The 19999-nt window shown below is 49.8% G+C and overlaps 1 protein-coding gene across 5 annotated transcripts in view; it reads right to left on the bottom strand.

The window, feature by feature from the left end:
- The window catches only part of LRRC3B (leucine rich repeat containing 3B), a 94298-nt gene extending 81851 nt beyond the window's left edge, over nucleotides 1-12447 (bottom strand). Inside the window, exon 1 of one of the 5 annotated variants that reach the window (XM_069572834.1) lies at nucleotides 11727-12447. The gene's annotated coding sequence lies outside the window, so the exon portion shown is untranslated. Of the gene's footprint in view, nucleotides 1-10881; nucleotides 10969-11065; nucleotides 11332-11726 lie in introns of those variants that run through there. The other 4 variants (XM_069572835.1, XM_069572836.1, XM_069572837.1 and 1 more) reach the window with 4 other exon arrangements.
- Between the last annotated feature and the right edge of the window lie 7552 nt (nucleotides 12448-19999).

Genomic DNA, 19999 nt, shown 5'->3' on the forward strand with positions numbered 1-19999 from the left:
TGAATAGCTCTCAGCTGGATCTGTGACATCCAGCCTTTCCAAATGGCATGTCAAGCTCCTTGCGAAGTTTTTAACAGAATGAAGGAGAAAAAACACTCCTACATTTCTCTTCCCCCATCAATCGTTAAAATTAAAAAGGCAGGTGAGGATACCCAGGAAGCTCTGGATGAATGAGATGGGATCAGGCTTGGGGGTACTGAGGGCGGGGCTCTGCCCACAGCACGCAGGGCCCCAGGCCCAACTCTAACCCGTGTCTGGTACTTTGCAAGGGCTTTTATCTCCGTAGTCCAAAAGGTTCCTCACTGCAAGGCCAGTAGGATAAGAAACAGCAGAGCCACGTGGCAGAGAACCAGAGCTCCGAGACCTTGAGGGTCTCTCACCTGTGGCCACATAGCGACTCTCGGTGTTAGCCACTCAGTCCTGTCGGACTCCTTGCGACCCCATAGACTCTAGCCCTCCAGGCTCCTCTGTCCGTGGAACTATCCAGGCTTGAATACTGGAGTGAAGCGCCATTCCCTTCCCCAGGGAATCTTCCCGACCCAGGGACTGAACCCGGGTCTCCTGCACTGATGGCAGACTCTTTACCAGCTGAACCACCAGTGATGTGACTGTCAGAACCACATTCAAAATTGGGTCCAGTGTTCAACTGCAACCTTTTCGGGGCACAGTTTGGGGATCTGGAGTCACCATCTCTTACAGGAGATTGGATACAGCCTCTGGATATGCTTTGCTTTGTTTATTTTGCTTATGTTTTAAATTGAATTAGTTCTACCATTAAACATTAGGAGCTTTTGCATGTGAATCCAGAAGTCTGACTTTTTTTTGGAAAATCCAAAGCTTAGACCTGTGCTGCTGCGGGCAACAGGAAGGCAGGGCTAAGAGGAGACCTCGAGGCACTCCGCCCATAACCCAGATATGATCAAAGCCCTACTCATCCCACCGGCTCACACTCAGCCACACAAAGCCTCACACACCGTGCTGCTCTCTCTTCGGCGCCTCTGGTCACGGGACCCTCCTTCTCTTGAGAGGCTGCCACCTGTCTTGCCAGTTACATGGGTTTTTATCATGTCCTTTTTAGATTCGCTTCAAATGCCCCTGGCTCCTTAAAGTCCATTCCGATATGCCTGGAAGAGCTAACCAGGCTTTGTTTAAGTCTCTCTGACAGTTTCCTGTGCTTGTTTTATTGGACCATACGTGCACTATTCAGTCCTGGGGTACAGAGCAAGCAATCCCCAAGGTGGTGATCGACACTAAAATCAAAGACTTACCATGCATCAGAGACTATTCAAGGTGCCTTATGCATACTAACTCACTTTAGCCTCACGACGACCAGTTATACCCATTTGATGTAGAGAAAACCGGGGTGTGTTAAATGTTAAAAGTTAGGACAGCCTCCCAGATTTCCTGACTCAACCGTTACGCAGCAGAAGAGGCAAGAGAATGGAGTCTGGCGACCTCTGGATGAGAAGGTGGATTGCATGGACACTTAGATAGAAGGAAGGGAGGGAAAGAAGAAGGGAAAGCAAGAGAGAAGGAAAGAAAGACAGATGAGCTGTCAGGAGTTGGTAACAGCAGATGGAGGCATTTTCGTGGCAGGAACTGTAGTCTTCGGGTGGGGGCAGGGGTGTGGTGTGAGCTAGTCATTTTTAACAGTAGACTCTCCGGAAAGACTGCCCTGCTTTAGAATGGCAGTCAGTTTCTGGGGTGTAGCTCGCTGACCACAGCTGACGGCAAGCTACCGTATGACCCCACCCAGTGCAGAGCTTGAGAGAAGAGGTGTGAAGCCTAACACACTTACTATCTAGTACTAAGTAGTAGGAGCACACCAGCTTGAATGCCTCAGGGTGCAGAAATGGAAAATGCCAGCTGAAGACACAGGCAGGTGAGGGAGGACCCACAGAAAGCATCATAAGGATCTACTTCTTCTAGAGGCAACCCGGAGCACCTGAGCCGTTTTCAGCAGGGAAAGACGTGACACCACGGTTATGAAGGGTTAGACGCAGATGAGCACACGCTTCAGGAGCTCCTCCTCTGTCTCTCCTGAGCAATGACTCTTGTTTCGAGAACAGTTATCAACCGTCCCACTCCTTCCCGGCTCCATCCCTGTCCCTGGCTTCCTCTCCTCCATCCCCTCACTGGAGTCGCAGCCCCTCGGGGTGCTGGGGAGTCTCCACCTGTCACTGCTGGATCTGTGCTACCTAAGGAAGGCGGCCCAAAGCAATGAGCCAGAACCATCTTACAGAGGGAGCCTGGTCTGGAGAGTATAAACGACACAGTGCAGACCACAGTGCTGGAAGGGGCTTTAGAAACCAGCTGGCTCCCAAACACCCCCTCACAGAGGAAGGAGAGCAAAAGGCAGTCGTCTTAGCCAGCCCAAAGACCCCGAGCTGGTAAGGTCCAAAGCTGGACCGAGAGCCAGCTGCCCCGCTCCCGGTCTAATACTCTGCTGCTGCTGAGTCACTTCAGTCGTGTCCGACTCTGTGCGACCCCATAGATGGCAGCCCACCAGGCTCCGCCATCCCTGGGATTCTCCAGGCAAGAACCCTGGAGTGGGTTGCCATTTCCTTCTCCAATGCAGGAAAGTGAAAAGTGAAAGTGAAGTCGCTCAGTCGTGTCGGACTCTTCGGGACCCCATGGACTGCAGCCTACCAGGCTCCTCTGTCCATGGGATTTTCCAGGCAAGAGGACTGGAGTGGGGTGCCATTGCCTTCTCCTATCGAATAATCCACGTGCACATAAAGACGATGTTTCTGAGATGCTGTGTACCCCCTGCAGAGTCAAAGGTTTTCTTAGAAGAGTCTTTTTTTTTTTTCTACCGAGCTGGTTCCACTTCACCAGCTGGAACAGACAGACACAAGGCAATCTCCAGAAACAGGGACCTGCTGTCACTTCCCCCAGCACAGGACAACACGAGCCATCTGCTCAGGGAACACGCTGTGACCTCGGTCCACCTCCCTCACTCGAAGTCTTATGATCCAGTCTAAGAACTCTCCAGGTCCTGGCCTCTTCCCACAGGGCCTCCCTCCACCTGCCTGCACTGAGGCCATTTCCTGGTAAGTAAGATGGGCAGGGACAGGAAGTGAACCTTGCAAAGCCATTGTGGCAGCTCTGCTTTGGAGAAAAAAAAAAAAGAAGATTGTTGGAGAAGGTGAAACTTTCTGCTGAATTGCACCGTAGTCTAATAATTCAGCCTCGCTTCAAGTGAAATTGGCCAAGGCTTCAGGACATCTGGCCAAGGCAGCAATCGGGAACTGAAATGCAGGCCAGCGTTCACCCAGCCAGGACCCAGAGGCTGCAGCTATTCCAAGGAAGCCCATTGTCCAGTCCTTACAAAGGCTTCCTCCAGCCTGGCTGCGGCCTGCCTCGTGGCTTCTTTCAGCTAGAGTTGTTCTCCACTTCCCAAAGCCCATCAGTAGCCACCACCGTGACCCCTGGGAATAGGGCAGATAATGACAATCCCTTGGGCCAGAGAAGGGAAAACTGATCTGGGAAGAGAGACCCTGGGGAGGTGATGGCAGCTGAAAGAAAGAAAAGAAAGAAAGTGAAGCTGCTCAATCATGTCCGACTCTTTGCAACCCCATGGACTGTAGCCCACCAGGCTCCTCTGTCCATGTGATTCTCCAGGCAAGAGAACTGGAGTAGGTTGCCATTTCCTTCTCCAGGGGATCTTCCCAACCCAGGGATCGAACCCAGGTCCCCCATGTTGCAGGCAGACACTTTACCATCTGAGCCACCAGGGAAGTGGTGGATAGCAGAGGAGGGACCTTCTGTTACCATTTGCCCAGGCCCATCCCAATTCACACCCACTTTGTACAGCAACAACTAGGCTCCCTTTCTTTCTCGAAAGTACCCGATCGTCTGTGGTCACCCTAGCCACAGACTTCTCCAAGGCATCTATCAACAGAATTCCAAGAATCCATGAACTTGAATAGGACAACAGTCATGAATGTGCTTCCCAACAACAAGCTACAATGTAGCATTTCATTCTCCTATAAATGCAAGCCACAAACTTTAGGCGGAGTACGCTTACCAGCGACGCTGTCACCCAAACATACTAATGGGACGTTTTCCTATCATGGTTCAGGCCTGCAGTTTCCCAAGGCAGCATCACGCTCACCCAATTATTGGTCTATGTCTGATCTTGTTACACTGATGCTAGTAGGTCACAGTGGTTTATGTAGCATGAAAAATGGTCTCAATAAGATTTGTGTTATAATCTTACGTATTGCAATGTGTACGTTGAAACGCATCATTCTAGGGTCCCTATACTTGTCAGACCGCCAAAGGGCACCATGGCATAAATAAGATTAAGAGGCTTTGGCCTGGTGTTGCAGAAGCCACCTTCGCCAAGGACAGAGGACATGGGAAAGAAATTCTGACCTCTGGGTGAGCTCTCACCCTGCCACTAAGTTGATCCAGACCTTGAGGAATTACGCAGGCGCACCCTGACAGCTTGCGCACCTCCTCTCCAGGCCTTGAGCATTCCCATTAGCTTTCTTAATCTTCTCTTATTTTTATGCCTTTCTTTATCCGTTGGGTTTGGCTTAAACCAAGTATCTGTTCATCTTCCTCTGCTGATCGCTGGGCCCTCTTCCTTTGGGTGGTCCATTTACCCTGATGCTTGCCCCCTCCCACCCCCGTTGTCTCCTACCCTCTCCTCCAATGCTTCTCCAGGACCTCTCTCCTGGGCCTCCTGACCCAGCGGGCCCTCAGCCTTCCTTTTTTCATAGGTTTTGTAGCAGATGATTTGTGCACCAAGGGTCTGCCTACTATCTTTCACTGGGGCAGGGTATTCATTCTGTTGATAGGAAATGCTTTTGAGAAGCAACTAAAAAACAGACTGCCCACCCAAATAAATGAGTCTCAAACACTCCACAGCAGGAGATGCTATAACTCTGACAACCCAAGCTTAAATGTACTCTGTAGAAAGGATGGCAAGCATTCCTGCTTGATAATCCCTCATGACCAGATGTCTAGGGAAGGTCAGCAAGCTGGGGCCAGGATTCCTCGCAGAGCATAAATTCCCAGTGTAGCCACACAAAGGATCCTGCTTAGTCACTGCTACCCGGGTGAGCCCTCTGTATGCAGGCCTATACAAGCACTGCTTTTCTAGATCAGAACTGAGGGCAGACTCGAGGAGAAGTCAGTGACTTAAGGACCTTTGTGCTATAGCTCTGGACAAATATACAAGGGCCCTGGTGCCTTCTTCCTCCTCCCACCAGGGGAAATTTGTGTCCTGAAACAGCCATCTCCCCCAGCAAGGGACTGACTTATATGCAGACTGAAAAGTCTATCAATGATCTAAAGAAAAGAAGAAGAGGGAAAGAAGGCAGGAAAAAAGAAAAAAGGAACCGATCTAGATTTGTGTTACTCCATGCTTAAAAGTGACTCACAATATTATATTTTTTTATTTTTTATATTTGTTCCCATTTTACTTCTACTAAAAGGCACAAATCCTTTTTCAAACACTGTCTCCAATCCTTTTTTCAAAACCTGTCCCTGGACAAGTATTAATATAAAAAGCAGCTCAGAGAGTTTAGGAGAAATTGAAACCATAAATTTTATAATATCTGTTAATTTATCCTCCAAAAGAAAAAAGTCTTTATCAGAGTGGTTCTTTTTCTGTACATGCATGCATGCTAAGTCACTTCAGTCGTGTCCAACTCTGTGCGACCCTATGGACTGTAGCCCACCAGGCTCTTCTGTCCATGGGAGTCTCCAGGTAGGATTACTGGAGTGGGTTGCCAGGCCCTCCTCCAGGAGATCTTCCCAACCCAGGGATCGAACCTGCGTCTCTTAAGTCTCCTGCATTGGCAGGTGGGTTCTTTACCACTGGCAACACCTGGGAAGCCCTTTTCAATATTTAATTCATATTTTTTTAAAAAAAATTTAAATATTATACAGTCCTTACCCTTAACTTACTCACTTTGGGAAAATATAGTCCAAACTTGTCGGGTATTGAGAAGGCTGCAGACTTCATTCTTACCTCAAATGGCCATTTCATCATGTTGTGATGCATTAATTCACCAAGTTTTTATAAAGCACAGATAGGTATATACCAGTATGTCAGACCTAAGAGCTGCCGTTATGGTTCCCAACCACTTGTAGGATAAAGCTCATCATGCCACAATCTGAAGATATTTAGATTATTTAAATCTAAATAATCTGTGGATTATTTAAATCTAGATTAAGATATTATATTTTTATTTAAAATAAAGCCAACGAAGAAATAGCTTCTCAGGTTCTACCTGGCTATATTTTCTTTTCCTTATTTTCCCCTGTCATCACCTTCAAATTCCACAGATCCTTATTATTCGGATTCTCTTGTTAATAAAAACAGGTCAAATTTAGATGCTGTGGTTCTTGATTCTCTTATTTTTAACTATCTCACCAACACTGAGAATTTTAATTCTTACTATGTATTGTGTAAAAATAGTTACTCGTTGTGTTCCAAGTAAAAAGGTTCATGTGTTTCATGACCTCTTCCCAGAGCATATTGCTCAATAATAATAGTTATTCTGTCAACAAACTTGTGTTTATATGGTTTAAGATAACTATACCCCCAATGAGCTGTCCCTGTAGAAGAGCTGTGTGGGCCTCGGGCAGTGAGTGCGTGAGTTAGCAGAGGGGATGTGGACCACATACGCGGGACAAAGAGACAAGGAACTCCCCTGGCACGCCTGAAAAGCTAGGAACTGGAAACCAGGATGTCCGCCCAGGGGTGAGCAGCGTCTGCCTCCTGTGGTTCTTGAAAGAGACCCCTTCTCTGGGAGGCTGTCGCGCCTGATTTCAATGCCACTGCTCCAACACTGCAGGAATCCAGCTACAGCAGCTGCCCCTCCTTCAGAAGATCACCCTTCTGGGATGATTTGAGGTTCAGGGCGCTCCCTGCGGACATCGCGACATACTTTTCCCTACTTATAGTAAAAACAATATGTGTTTCTAATGAACTCTCTAGAAAGCGAATGCTTCCCTTGAGGTAACAGCGGACTCTGGGATTCAGATCAGTCAGACCAGCCCTAAGGGCGGACTGAGGAGATGGGCAGGAGGGAAGGCCGGAAGGACAGCATCGGGCAGGGCCCACCAAAGCCCTCTGTCTCCGAAGCCTCTGTCCATCCCCCCCACCCCTGCCTCACCCCCACATGGCTGTCCTTGCTGCCCAAGGGCCTCCACCCTGGCTTGTCACAGCAACGGGGGTGCAAAGCTGGTTCCAGGGGACATAAAAGGCACCAAATCTCCACCATCTGCCTGCAACTCTTACCTCCCCCGCCTCAGTGTGACTCTGAGAAACAGGCTTTCCCAATTTCCTCTCTGTTTACTTTTTGTTGATTCAGCTCCAGGGGAAGAGCATCTTGATACTGTAGCTGCAGGGGAGAAGACAGGGGATGTTCTTAGGAATCAGAATTCTGTCCTACAAGAACACCGAGGGGCATAAGGAATGCCCAAACTGCTAGAGAAAGTCCCCTTTGTTAAAAGGGCTCAGTGAGTGAGACATGGCAAAGAATAATTTCCCATTTCTGAGCCCCAAGTATGTCTATTTCTGAGCCCCAGATATGTCCACCAGAAAGATGTGGTTTTTGCCTCAAGTTGACAGCAGCCTAAAGTTTAGGATCAGAAATCAGAAACCAATGATCAGAAATCCAAGAGGAATAATACCAAATCGCTTCATAGGACGCAAAAGGATTTTTCCCTCTGAGGTCCGACATTTTCTCTTATTTTCACAAATACCAGCGGGTGGGGGAAGACATACCCACTCCACTGGACAGAAGGACCTGGCTAAAATGACTGAGAATGCCTTTAATTTTCTTTAGAATTATTGAAAAGGCTGCACAGTTAGTCTTTTACCAGAAGATTTATAAATGGTCTACTGCATTTTTGGCAAAAGACATACATTTGTGGTGGTTTAACCACTCTACAATCGCGGCTTTTTTCTGGTTATGCAGATGGAGGCATTTATGCCAAATTAGCGAAGAGCTGTACTTTTTAAATACAGTTTTCCCCTAATCAATTTTTCACAAATTAATTTTAAGGTGCTGAGAAACAACCGCAGTGAACCCAATGCATGCATGCACCAACATGGGCTATTTCAACCAAGGGTCAGAAGACAGTGGTTCTAGTACTAGCGGTGCTAGAAACACACCAAAATGACCTTCATCAGGGAATATCCTTCCGCCTCCGGGCTGGGAGGGACAGATCTGAGAAGGCTCTCGCTCTGATATTCTGTGACTCAGTCATGAGAAATAGACTCTTGCAGAATCCAGTGCCTACAATTTGTGTCTCTAGATCAGACCCTGCTCACACTCATATCCCCCCTTCCGTATCTCCTCACTTTTACAAAGGGGCTTCCCAGGTGGCACTTCCCAGTGGTAAAGACCTGCCTGCCAATGCAGGAGACATAAGAGACACGGGTTCGATCCTTGGGTCTGGAAGATCCCTGGAGGAGGGCATGGCCACCCATTCCAATATTCCTGCCTGGAGAATGCCATGGGCAGAGGAGCCTGGCGGGCTACAGTCCATGGGGTCGCAAAGAGGCAGACATGACTGAAGCGACTTACCACGCACACTCTCCAAAAGAATCAGAAAAGAAGTCCAGTGCCGGTGGCCAACTCCCTAAATCTGCTTCAGAGCCAGGATCCCACCCTGCCGAGGTACGCCCCAAGGGACCGATCAGTGTCACAGCCCCAGGAGCCTCACAGGCCAGCATGGCGCTGCCCACACGGCTCCGGGTTGAAGTAGAAGACTAGGGCCTCACCCACGTCCTGTGGCCAAAGGATCTTTGGGAACAAGTGGGGCTCAAAGCAGGGACACACCAACTGTCCTCCACCCAAAACTAACCTGTCCAGCTACTTACTGGCTGGGTGACAAGGAGCGAACCGATTACTTTCTCCACCGCTTGGTTTTCAAAATAACTCTCCTCCAGGGTTGTGAGCAGGGCTGTGCCCAGGAAACCATCAGAGCCTGGCACAGGGTAAAGGCCAGTGTGGACCATTGTCCCTGCTACCTGGCCTCTCAGAAGAGCTCCCCAGCAACCTGCACAAGCACCTTGGTGCGAATTTTAAGTCCTCCGTCAGCAGTTGGACTTTCCTGGTGGCCCAGGGGTTGAGAATCTGGCTGCCAACATGGGGGACACGGGTTCTCTCCCTGGTCCAGGAGGATTCCACACGACAGGGAACAACTGAGCCCGGCGCCGCAACTTCTGAAGCCTGAGGGCTCCAGGGACCCGGCACCTTGGGAGGGAAGCCCTGTTCTCCTGCAACTAGGAAAAGCCTGCCCGCCACAAGACCCACAGCAACCAAAGGACATGTTCCGTCTCTTTCTACAAGCAAAGCAAGGGAGCAGAACACAAACCAGGCCATAAGCATCCAGCGAGAAGCAGGTCCTGGGAGTCAAAAGCTCAATGGTGAGCTTGAGCGAGGGACTTAATTCTAGGATCCTACCTGACCAGCCTGGGAATTCGGAAGAGACCAAAGCGGGCCTGTGGGGTGTGGCTTTGGCGCTCAGAAGCTGCATCCCAGCCCGGTCCCAGGGCATCCCCCCCCCCCTCCGCCCCCGACAGCTGCTTGGGGCTCTGGAGCTTGCCTTCCGGAGGCAGGGAGCGCGCGGCCACAGGGGGACTCTGGATGGAAGGGAATGACCCAGCTCAGAACTCCTCCCTGAGGAGGAGTCTCTTCCAGAAGGGTCTGCAAAGCCTGGGGCCCAAAAGAGGGGTCTGCGCGGAGCTCTGCTTTCTCTTAGCTCGGATCCAGAAATGTCTGCAGGGGAACCGCAGGGACGAGACGAGGGTCCCCCTCCGCGCCTGCACGTGGGAGAGCTGCTTAGGGACGACCCGAGGGTTTCGGGCGCTCCAGACCCAGGCAATATTCAAACCCCTCTTCTCTGCAGCCGGGAGGAAGCGACCCGGGACCGGAGTCTCAGCCAAAGGCGCCACTTTGAGAGGGGCGTGCACTCCTCAGAGAGGAAGGGTTAAACCAGGAGCTGCCAGGCCTTTGATAGCCTAGAGAGTTCCCCAACGGCCTCCGCGGGGCCGCGGGGTGAGGGGGGCTCCCCTTCTTCACAGCACTCTAGGGACCCTCCTCCCAGTGGCCTTCCCCACCAGATTGCTGGATGCCAAAGAGGAAAGGGGCTCGCCTTCCCTCATCCACCAAGACGTCTGAAACAGCCCAGAGGGTCTACCTGGGAGCAGAGAGGTGGACAGAGTTCCCTCTGCCCGGGGCCCCGGGTCTAGGAGCCAGGCCTCCCCTCCCCGGAGGCCCGCACCCCCTCGCCCCGCGCCCCGCCTTTCGCCGCATCCCCTCCGAGATCAGTGCTCCAGAGCCGCCCGGGGGGCTCGGGGCTCCCCGGGTCGCTCGCTCCGCCCAGGGGGGAGGCGCGGGAGGCGGGGGAGGGGGCTGGCGCTGCAGCCGCGGCCCCTGCGCCGTCCTCCCACTGCCTGGGACCCGGGTCTCCAAGCCCAGGCGCCGGGGACACTCCCCAAGCAGCACACAAGCCTCCCCCCGGAGTCCCGGAATCCCCTTCCCACCCCGCGGCTGCGGAAACACCCCGAACTCCCAGGCGCCGGGCTGGAGGGTGGGCGTGGGCCGGCCGGCAGGGCTGCAGAAGGGGAAAGGTGCAGCCGCGGGTGCTGGGGAACAGGGGACGCGGGGTCCTCCTGGAGCTGGGAAAGCGCTCCCTCCCCACCCCCCCACCCCGACCACTCAGTCACCGCCCAAGACGCCAACGGACACGGTCTGTTCCACCCGGAGACGGAGATCGCCCCAGTCCAGGCATCCAGAAGCCGGCCTTCCCACGCCCCCCACCCCCGGGCCCAGCATTCGGCGGCTGGGATCGGCCCCCCGGCGCTTCCCCGGATACCTGCCCCCTCCCCCAGCCGTATTTACACACCGAGTCGGTGCCCTCCACACTCAGATTCCCAGAAGACGGCTGGGGAGCCGGCCCCTCGCCCACTTGAGCCGAGCTTTTGGTCTCCCCTCAACCCGATCCGTCTCCACCTCCAGCTTCCTCCCACCGCCCCCCCAACACCCCGCCGGCCACCTTTGCCCCCCCCAAAACCACTTACTTCACCCACCCGGATCTGCACTTGCCTTCCCACGGCGCACAGCCGCAAACCACTCCGAGGGTTTCATGACCGAGTTGGGGGTGGCACACGGGAGAACCGACCGACTCCCGCCGCGCCGGACGGAGCCCCGGGGCGGGGGGAGGGGGCAGCCTCCCCACCCCCCCCCCGCCACGTCCCACCGATTCTATTTCACCCTCTCGGCTCCTACTCAACCCCTACAGGCAGGATGAGCACCTCTGGGTCCCAGACCCTGGCCCCTCTGCAGGAAGCGAAAAGTCGACTGGCAAGAACACACAGAGAAATAGACAGATGCCTCCGGCGAGGCGGGGGGTGGGGGGGGGTATGGGGGAAGGGCGCGAGCGAGAACTAGCTGTGCAACTTGCGCGCGCTGGCTGAGCGCCGCGCAGCGAGGGGGCACAAAAGTTTGCAGACTGTGGCACTGCAGCCAGCGGCACGCGAGCAAAGAGGGTCGACACCCCCCACCTCCCGCCACTCGCCAGGAAGGGGGTCTCTCCAAGGATCTGCGCCGGGGAGCCTGGGGGTTGGACACGGCTCAGAAATGGGGTGATGATGGTTCTTCTCTACGGGTTCCGGAGAGGGACGGCCTAGGTACCCGGGCAGAGGGGCCAACGCGGCGCTGGGCGAAAAGCAACAGGCGGCTACACCTTACCTTGCGCCAGTCCGCGGCCGGGGCGGCTGCTCCATCCTCGCAGCGCACGGAGGAGGCGTTGGGTGCGTCTGCGGGGTGGCGTGCGCGCTGCCAGACCCGCAGCAGCCGCCGTCCCCGCCCGACTGCCCGCCGGGCTGCCTGCCTCGGACCGGGCCGGTTCTCCCGCGGCGGCGGCGGCGGCAGCGGCGTTGGTGCGCGGGACGCGGGCGGTGAGTGGCTGGGCCGCCGTCCCCCGGCGCCTCGGTAGGGAGAGGGCGCGGCCCCCGGGGGCGCGAGAAGGCGCTGCCGGGCTCCCGCTGCAGCGGCGGCCGCTGCAGACCCGGCGCCGGGCCCGGAGCCTCGCTGGAGGGAGCAGACAAAGCGCCGCCCGCCCAGAAGCGATCGGCTCGGTCGCTAGAGGGGAATCGCCTCCAAAGCCCGGCCGGGGAGGAGGGAGTGGGAGGAGGAGGCGGCGGCTGGGGACGGCCAGAGCAGCAGGGGACGAGCGCGACAGCCCGAGCCCAGCCTCGGCGGCGCGGGCGCTGCCCTCCCGCCTGCCGGGCGGGGGTCCGCGAGGGAGCGAGGGGGCGGGGGCTGAGCGACGGCCGCAGGAGCCGCGGAGCTGGGGCGCGAGCGCTCGCTTGGTGCGCCGCCCTCGCCCCCCTCTCTCACACCTCCTGGCATAGCTCCACGCTCAGCATGCTACGGCCCGATCCTTTCTCCTCTGTTTTTTCTAACTCTCGAGATCAGAACCGAATTTAGCTGGCCGGAGCAGCACAACGTGGGGATATGGGTGGATGAACCTCTAAATGGGAAGAAAGGAGGATGCTTGAAATCCTTTCGACAGATGATGGTCCACTGCGTACAGAGTATCGCGCTCGGCTATTTCGCCGGAAGATGATTAAGTGGGCTACCACCCCCGCCTCCCCCCTCAAGACTCCAAGATAAGACCCTGGAAAGGCCCCCTGCAGTTCCGGAAGCCCAAAGTTTTGGGCTCAGAGCCCTTCCCCCCCAGCCAGTCCAGTCAGTTTCCCAAAGCAGAAGGTGTTAGAAAATTAATTTTTTCCTTCCTCTCCCGGGGAGGACTGTGCATGTATGTGCAGCCGAAATGGAGTCTGTAAGTCCCTTAAGAAAGTGTGTGTAAGATTAAAGCGAATATCTGATTTTCATAACGGTATTGTTTCATGATGTAAATTATTTATCAGATCTATACCAAAAGGAAAAAATAAAAAATTGGGCCAGAGGACCTGGCCTCCCCAGGGTCTACAGATAGCACCTTCTTTTATAGCCCATCCTCACTCTCACCCCAGGCAGAATTAACCTTCCCTTCTCTTTGCTGTCACCGTTGTATTTGCCAATCACTTGCAGGATTTACATATATTTGTTTTATGGATTTGTTTATAGATTTCTATTGCTTCATTCACCTGTGAGTATTGTTAATTTTCTTTCTCCACTGCAACATCCAGCAATGTGTTGTGTCTAACCGGTAGGGTTCTCAAGGAAAGCTTAACCAGTGGAAGGTCAATTTCTCCTTCAAGCAGCTAAATCCCAGTGTCTCTAGAATCCCAAGGACTCAGTGATGAAATCTGTAAGAGTTTGGGTGGGACAGAAGACACAGACAGTTAAACTCACACCTCTGTGAGCTAGAAATGTACAACTGTGTACTTCATTCTTGTTTCTAAATAATCTTCTCTCACTGATCACCCCACCTCTGTCTGCAGAATTCCCAAAGGCAAAGAAAACCAAGCTGTTGCACAGCTGCATAGGGTGAGAGGTACATACCCAGCACTAACACCTAGAGCAAACCCATTCCAGGTGAGAAGGACCAGACAATTTTTATCATTTCATGACCCGTGTCCAGTCTGTTGGAAGCCTGCCAAGGTTTCCTCATTTCCAGTGTGGCTCTCTTATTCTGGATGCATCTTCGAACTGAGCAGTATTTCATTGCCGAGAGAGTTTGTGCTTTGTGGCTTAGGGATGTATTAAATAATCCTTTATTTACTGCGCTCACTTTCTATCAACTATAGGATAGATACCCCAGATCAGGGCTGCACTATGAAAAGGGTCCATAAATGTGTAGGAGATTGGGGTGGGGGGAATGACTCCTAAGATATTTTCCAAGATGATACTATGATTAGAAAGGTTGTAGTTTGAAGTTTTGTTTATTTATTTTGTTTTGTTTTTTAGATAAAGTCACAGGTAAATATGGATGGCAGGTGTGTAATTTGGTATAGTTTTTTTCTGAAGGGAAATTTGGCATTACTATTGAAAACATAAAATATTTGCATGTCTTTGTCCTCATGACTCTATTTCTAGAAAATCATCCTCAGGAAATAATTGAGGATGTACAACAAGATTTATCTACCAGGATGTTTATTGCTGTGTTGCTTTTACTAGTAGAATATCAAAACCGAACTCATATCTCACAAGAAAGAAATGGTGAAATAGTTTGAAAAACTATTTCAATATTAGTCAGACATTGAACTGTTGTTGTAAGTGGATAGGTGAACATGGTCAGGAATGATGGCTATAATACAATTTTAGTTGAAAAAATCAGATGCAGAAGATGAGAAAATAGTGAAAATTAAAATCTGAAACGGACAGATCTCGGTTTGGAGTCAGACATTTTTACTTGCCAGCTGTGCTATTCCTCTCTAATACCTTGGTTGTATGATTGGATTGATGTTATTTACCTCATAGTGTCTTCGTGCTTTAAATTAAATAGTATTTATGAAAAAACAATGCAATGCCTAAGGCATAGTAAAATCCCAATATGTTTTCCTTTTGGCCATTATTAACTGGTAAAGAGTTTAGTACATGTTTTGTTGCGTATATATGCATTTAGACTCCTGTGTAGAGTAATATGCACTCTAGGTAATAAATATGCAGTTGAAACGATAAGCATTGTTTATCCCTCTTAATACTGGGATTATGGGTTTCTTTTTAAAAATTTATGTAGTAACCAAAAGCAGTGGAATTAGTTTTCTCTTAATTAAAACAAACAATTTCTAACTATTGACACAGGAAATCTCTAGACTAGGACGCTTTGTGCTCTAGTCGATTCACATAATCAACAAGACTTGCTGACTGTTGGTGTCACCCAGGCTATAAAAAGGATGAATGACAGGGCATGGAGTTTGTCACCTTCCATATAAACTTGAATTTGTTTTGTAGCAACCAGGAGTCAAGTCCAGCTCAGCAAAATATGCTGCTTAATATGAAGAGCTGACTGGTTGCTGTTCCCGCCTTGTCTTAAGAGCCAACACAAAAAAAGGAAGAGGAGAGAGAAGTTATATTTGTAACTCTTGATTAGTGAATTAGGGAAGAAAGCCTGGCATTGAAGGGCCATGAGTGTCTGTGACCTTCACATGTACAGCGGTAGTCCCTGTGGGTTGGAGGTGAAGCTTTTGTAAAACTTGTCTGTGTATATTACAAATGTTACGGAAATGTAAAGGCCAACAATATTTACTGGTGTTCTTAGTGCAATTTATTTTAAACATAGGGGTCAATTGTTTTAAAAGGAATATATTTCAGTAATTTTGCATGTAAAGGAAAGTCTTTGAATTTTGAATTGTCTCCCTTTGAAACTCTCAAGAGAAAGAACCCTTGAGTTGAATTTCTGAAATCTGAACAGTTGGGGGTGTCAAAAACTCTGGTGTCTAAGGAATGAATGGGATCAAGCCGAAAAGATGTCACTGTTGTGAATTCTTTGTGGAAGGTGTGCCGGTTAACCGCTCTTGAGAAAGAACCACCCTAGAACTTCTTGGCTTAAAATAACAACCCTTCCTCGCGCTGGATCTGAAATCTGGACAAGGCTCAGGGAGGAAGGCTGAGTTCTGGCCTGTGCTGTGTGAACTCAGGGCCTCTGCACTCAGAACGGACACTTCCTCTGCCTCCCAGATGGCTCACCCTGCCACCTGGCGGGCTACAGGCTCTCAGGGGTCACCAGGAGTTGAGGGCGGGGTCCTCACTGTCCTTCCGTGTTCACCTCTCCGTGTGTCTCTCTCCACAGCTTCTCACAGATTTCCTCATTTCATGGCAGTCTGATTCACAAAAAAAGGAACGTCAACAGAGATCAGATCTTCTGTGAGTGTGGAAAATCTAAACTAAGTGTTGCCCATTCCACAAACAGTCCAGTCTTTACACAATAGTATATACATTTTGATCTGAAACTCACCAGGCAAGCTATTTAAAAAGATAATCATTTGAATAATTTAGGCAAGTGGATCGATTTTCCTTCCAGGTATAGAGAGTTTTCATTAAGAATTGGAGTACTAGCTAGGAGTGTAAACTGGTGCAGCCACTATGGAAAACAGTATGGAGGGTCCCCAAAAAAATTCAAAAGAGAACTTCCATATGACCCAGAAGTCCCACTTCAGGGTGTTTATTTGAAGGAAACAAAACTCACTCTCTTGGAAAGATATTTATACCCCCATGTTCATTGCAACATTATTTGCAATAGCCAAAATAGGGAAACGACCTGTGCTTATCAACAGATAAAAGGATAAAGTAAATGTAGAGAATATCTGTGTAACGGAATAGTACTCAGCTGTGAAAAAGGAAAACCCTGCCATTCGTGACAACATGGGGCGTCTCGAGAGCATTATGCTAAGTGAGATAAGTTAGAGGAAGACAAATACTGTGCGAGCTCAACGTTTGTGGAATCCGCCAAGCAAGACAAGACTCAGATACAGAGAGGACACTGGTGGTTGCCAAAGGAAGGGGCTGTCGGGTGGGAGAAGTAAGTTTACTGTGTAACACCAAAAAAACAACAATAATTTGAAGAGTATCCATTTACATGAATTCAAATTAATTAAATATACACACACACACATACTCTCTTGAGAGTTACTTAGACGGCAAGGAGATCAAATCAGTCAAACCTAAAGGAAATCAATCCTGAATATTTATTGGAAGGACTGAGGCTGTAGCTGAAGTTCTGATAATTTGGCCGCCTGATGCAAAGAGTTGACTCACTGGAAAAGACCCTGATGCTGGGAAAGACTGAAGGCGGGAGGAGAAGGGGACGACAGAGGATGAAATGCTTGGATGGCATCTTCAACTCAATGGACATGAGTTTGAGCAAACTCTGGGAGATAGAGAAGGATAGGGAAGCCTGGAGTGCTGCAGTCCATGGGGTTGCAAAGAGTCAGACATGACTTGGTGACTGAAAAACAACAAATATATATGTAGGTATACATACATAATCATTAATAATGGCTCCATATAGTAAAAGACCAAATTCCTAATCACGGTTTTCACAAACCTCTGCAATTTCTTTCTTCCCAGACCTATCTTACACACTATTTCATAGCCTCCTCCAGCATCTCAATGTTTATCCTTCTTACCTGGGCCCTTTGTTTTGATTAGAGTCAGCTATTGACAAGTTCACTACCCTCCCCCAACTCGCCCCACCCACCAACTAGGCTGCAAGCTCCTTGAGAGCAAGGACTTTATTTCAATCCATTTATGTGCTCACAGCCCTCAGCCCAGAGCCCACATGGTGTGGATGCTTGATGTACACTTATTGCAAAGATGAATAATTCAGTATCGCTCCCCTTTCGGACTCAGTCAGTCTATGTCCAGCATGGCGGTGCTGCTCATGAGTTGCTGCACAGGGGAGCTAATTAATTCTCTGAAACCGGAATATGTTTTCAAGTTCCACATCACTTTGGAAGCACTCAAGAACACCAGTATGTGCAATAAAGACGTTATTATTGCTTCCCTGACACATAAATAGTGAGTAATCCCTTTTTAATGTGTTTGTTTTGAACATACTAGATAAATTTACAGGTGGTAATGCATTGTTGGTTCACTTCTATTGATGGACATCTTGTGTGGATGGAATAAGTTGTGGCTTCTTCTAGCTCTGTTGTTCGTTCATTTCTCCAGCTTTCAGAGTTGCTCTTTATATGTACTTCCTGCCAGGAAGGTGACTGTGATGTGAGAACCAGCCTCCTGGGGATTCTATGTCTTGACAGGTAGTGTGGGCACCTATGGAGCTCTTAGGCGTGCCCTCTTTTTAAAAAAGTTGTCTTGGAGTGTAGCTGATTTACAATCAACTACAGCTAGTGATTTATGATCAACTACAACAAACCCAACTAGTGTATCAGATGCAACGAAGTGATTCAGTTGTAGATGTATCTATTCTTCTTCAGATTCTTTTCTCATATATATATTATCCCAGAAGGTTGGGCAGAGTTCACTGCGCTATACAGTATGCCCTTATTGTTTATCCATTCAATATCTTATGTATAATAGTGTGTGTTTGATTATCCCAAGCTCCTGATTTATCCCTCCTGCCCCCATCCTTCCCCTTTTCCCTTAGGTAACCATAAGTTTGCAACATCTGTAAATCTGCTTCTGTTTTGCAAATCAGTTCATTTGTATCACACTTTACAATGAGATTCCACCGGTGAGTGATATGCCCTCTTAGTCCCCCAGCCATGTAATTGCCATAGGAAATGTCATGTGACTACAAAGCTCAGTGACCCAGTAGGGAATCCCTGTTCCAAGCTGGAATGATCAGAATGTTGGACAGGAAAACTGCAAGGAGTGTGTTAGTGAATTGTAGGAGCCACGGGCGGGAATGCTATCTGCTACATGGAGAAAGTCACACTTCCACGTGACATAAAGCTGCCCCCCCCAGGGACAGATTTGAGAGGAAGAGCAATTGAGTTCCTGGTTCCAGTGGTTTGGAGGTCCAGCCACAGCTTTTTATTCATCCTCTCTTCAATAAATGTGCCTCTTGGCTTCAACAAGCTCAAATTTGGTTTCTGTCACTTGGGACCAAAAAGGATCCAACCAATGCAGCATCAAAGAGAGATCTGAGAAATGCTTCCCAAAATACACTTGATTAAAGCTGGAAAGGGAACAGTTGGGGATACTTTGATATGAAGCTTCTGTTTTGAGAAGTTAAAAGCCCAGTGAGTAACATAAATTGAACCCTATTTTTTCAGGCAATAAAGATAGGACCTGACATGCAGAAACAGGATCCGAGTGTCTATGATTTTTTAGAATGGTGGCTTCATGAGGGCAGAGGTTTGGATTCTTTGCCATTTTCTGCAGTGATGAAAATAGAATTCTGCACATACATAGGGGTTTAATAAATATTTGTTGAGTGACAATACGACCACGTATTGAACTTACTTTATAAACCAGCCATGGGGCAAAGTGTCATCAGACGTCTGATGTAATTTGTTACCCGGCTTTGGCGTGGGGGTGGGGGGCAACTTTGCAACGTCTTTCATGCTCAGAGATTAAATTGTTTGCTCAGTTTACACACAGATGATATGTGTTGAGGTGAAGATCTGAACCCAGGAGCATCAGGCTCTGAAATGTATGCTCTCTTTACCATCCCACAATCATGCATCAACCTGTTTATCTATAGGCAGAAATATCTGCAGTAGACTGAAAGAGGGTAGGAATACTAGACTGAAGTATTGCTTCATATATGATTTCAGCCCTAATTATCAAGGGGGTAGTGAGCACAGAATGAGTCCTCTTTCTACAGACCAGTTAACGCAGGCCTGAGATCCTGCCCCCCATAGTCACCAATCAGTGTCACCGTGGAAAGTCTCATCATCAGGATGGAAGCCCTCCCCTTCCTCCCCCTGCTTTTCCATGAGGGGCTGTCAGAAGATTCTGAGTCCCTGGTCACTGCTGGCCCTCCACCACCTTCCGGTGGCATCCGCATCCTCAACCCCACATCTCCCAACTGCAAGCACCTGCTACTCTGTGCCTGGTCCATGGGGGGCAGCCTGGGAGTGCTGGGGACCGACTGCCCCTCCCCCAGTGAGTCGTGCTGGGTGATGGGTAGAAAGTCTACATGACTCCTCTGCTGCTGTGACGCTAAGGCATGCTCCACACTGTCTCCCAGAGGCCCTCAACATCACTGTGCCCCAATTACCAACAACACTAACTTGCTCAAAAGGGAAGCTTTTACTGGCTTCCTTGTTTTGCTTTCCTAGACCTCTAGGAAAACTTTCCAGAGAAACTGAACTCCCATCTCTATCTTGAGTCTGCTTCTGGGACAATAAGTCCCTAAAGGAGAGGGTCAGATTGCCTGACTGATGAATTTAAAGGGAGAAAGTGAGCATCACCCTTTACCTCCCCTCTTCTGGCGACCGCAAGTCCATAGGCCACGCATATTTGTCCTGCCTCCTGCCATGGGTGAGGTCTTGCCCCCAAGGGAAAGTCTTTAATTAGCAACTGGATGGATAAGCCAGTTTAATTCAAGAGTGATGTATGAGGATACCCTCTAGGTCCTTACAGATCTAACTAAACTCATGCGC

Source organism: Ovis canadensis, chromosome 26, assembly GCF_042477335.2.
Source record: "Ovis canadensis isolate MfBH-ARS-UI-01 breed Bighorn chromosome 26, ARS-UI_OviCan_v2, whole genome shotgun sequence".
Lineage (NCBI taxonomy): Eukaryota > Metazoa > Chordata > Mammalia > Artiodactyla > Bovidae > Ovis > Ovis canadensis.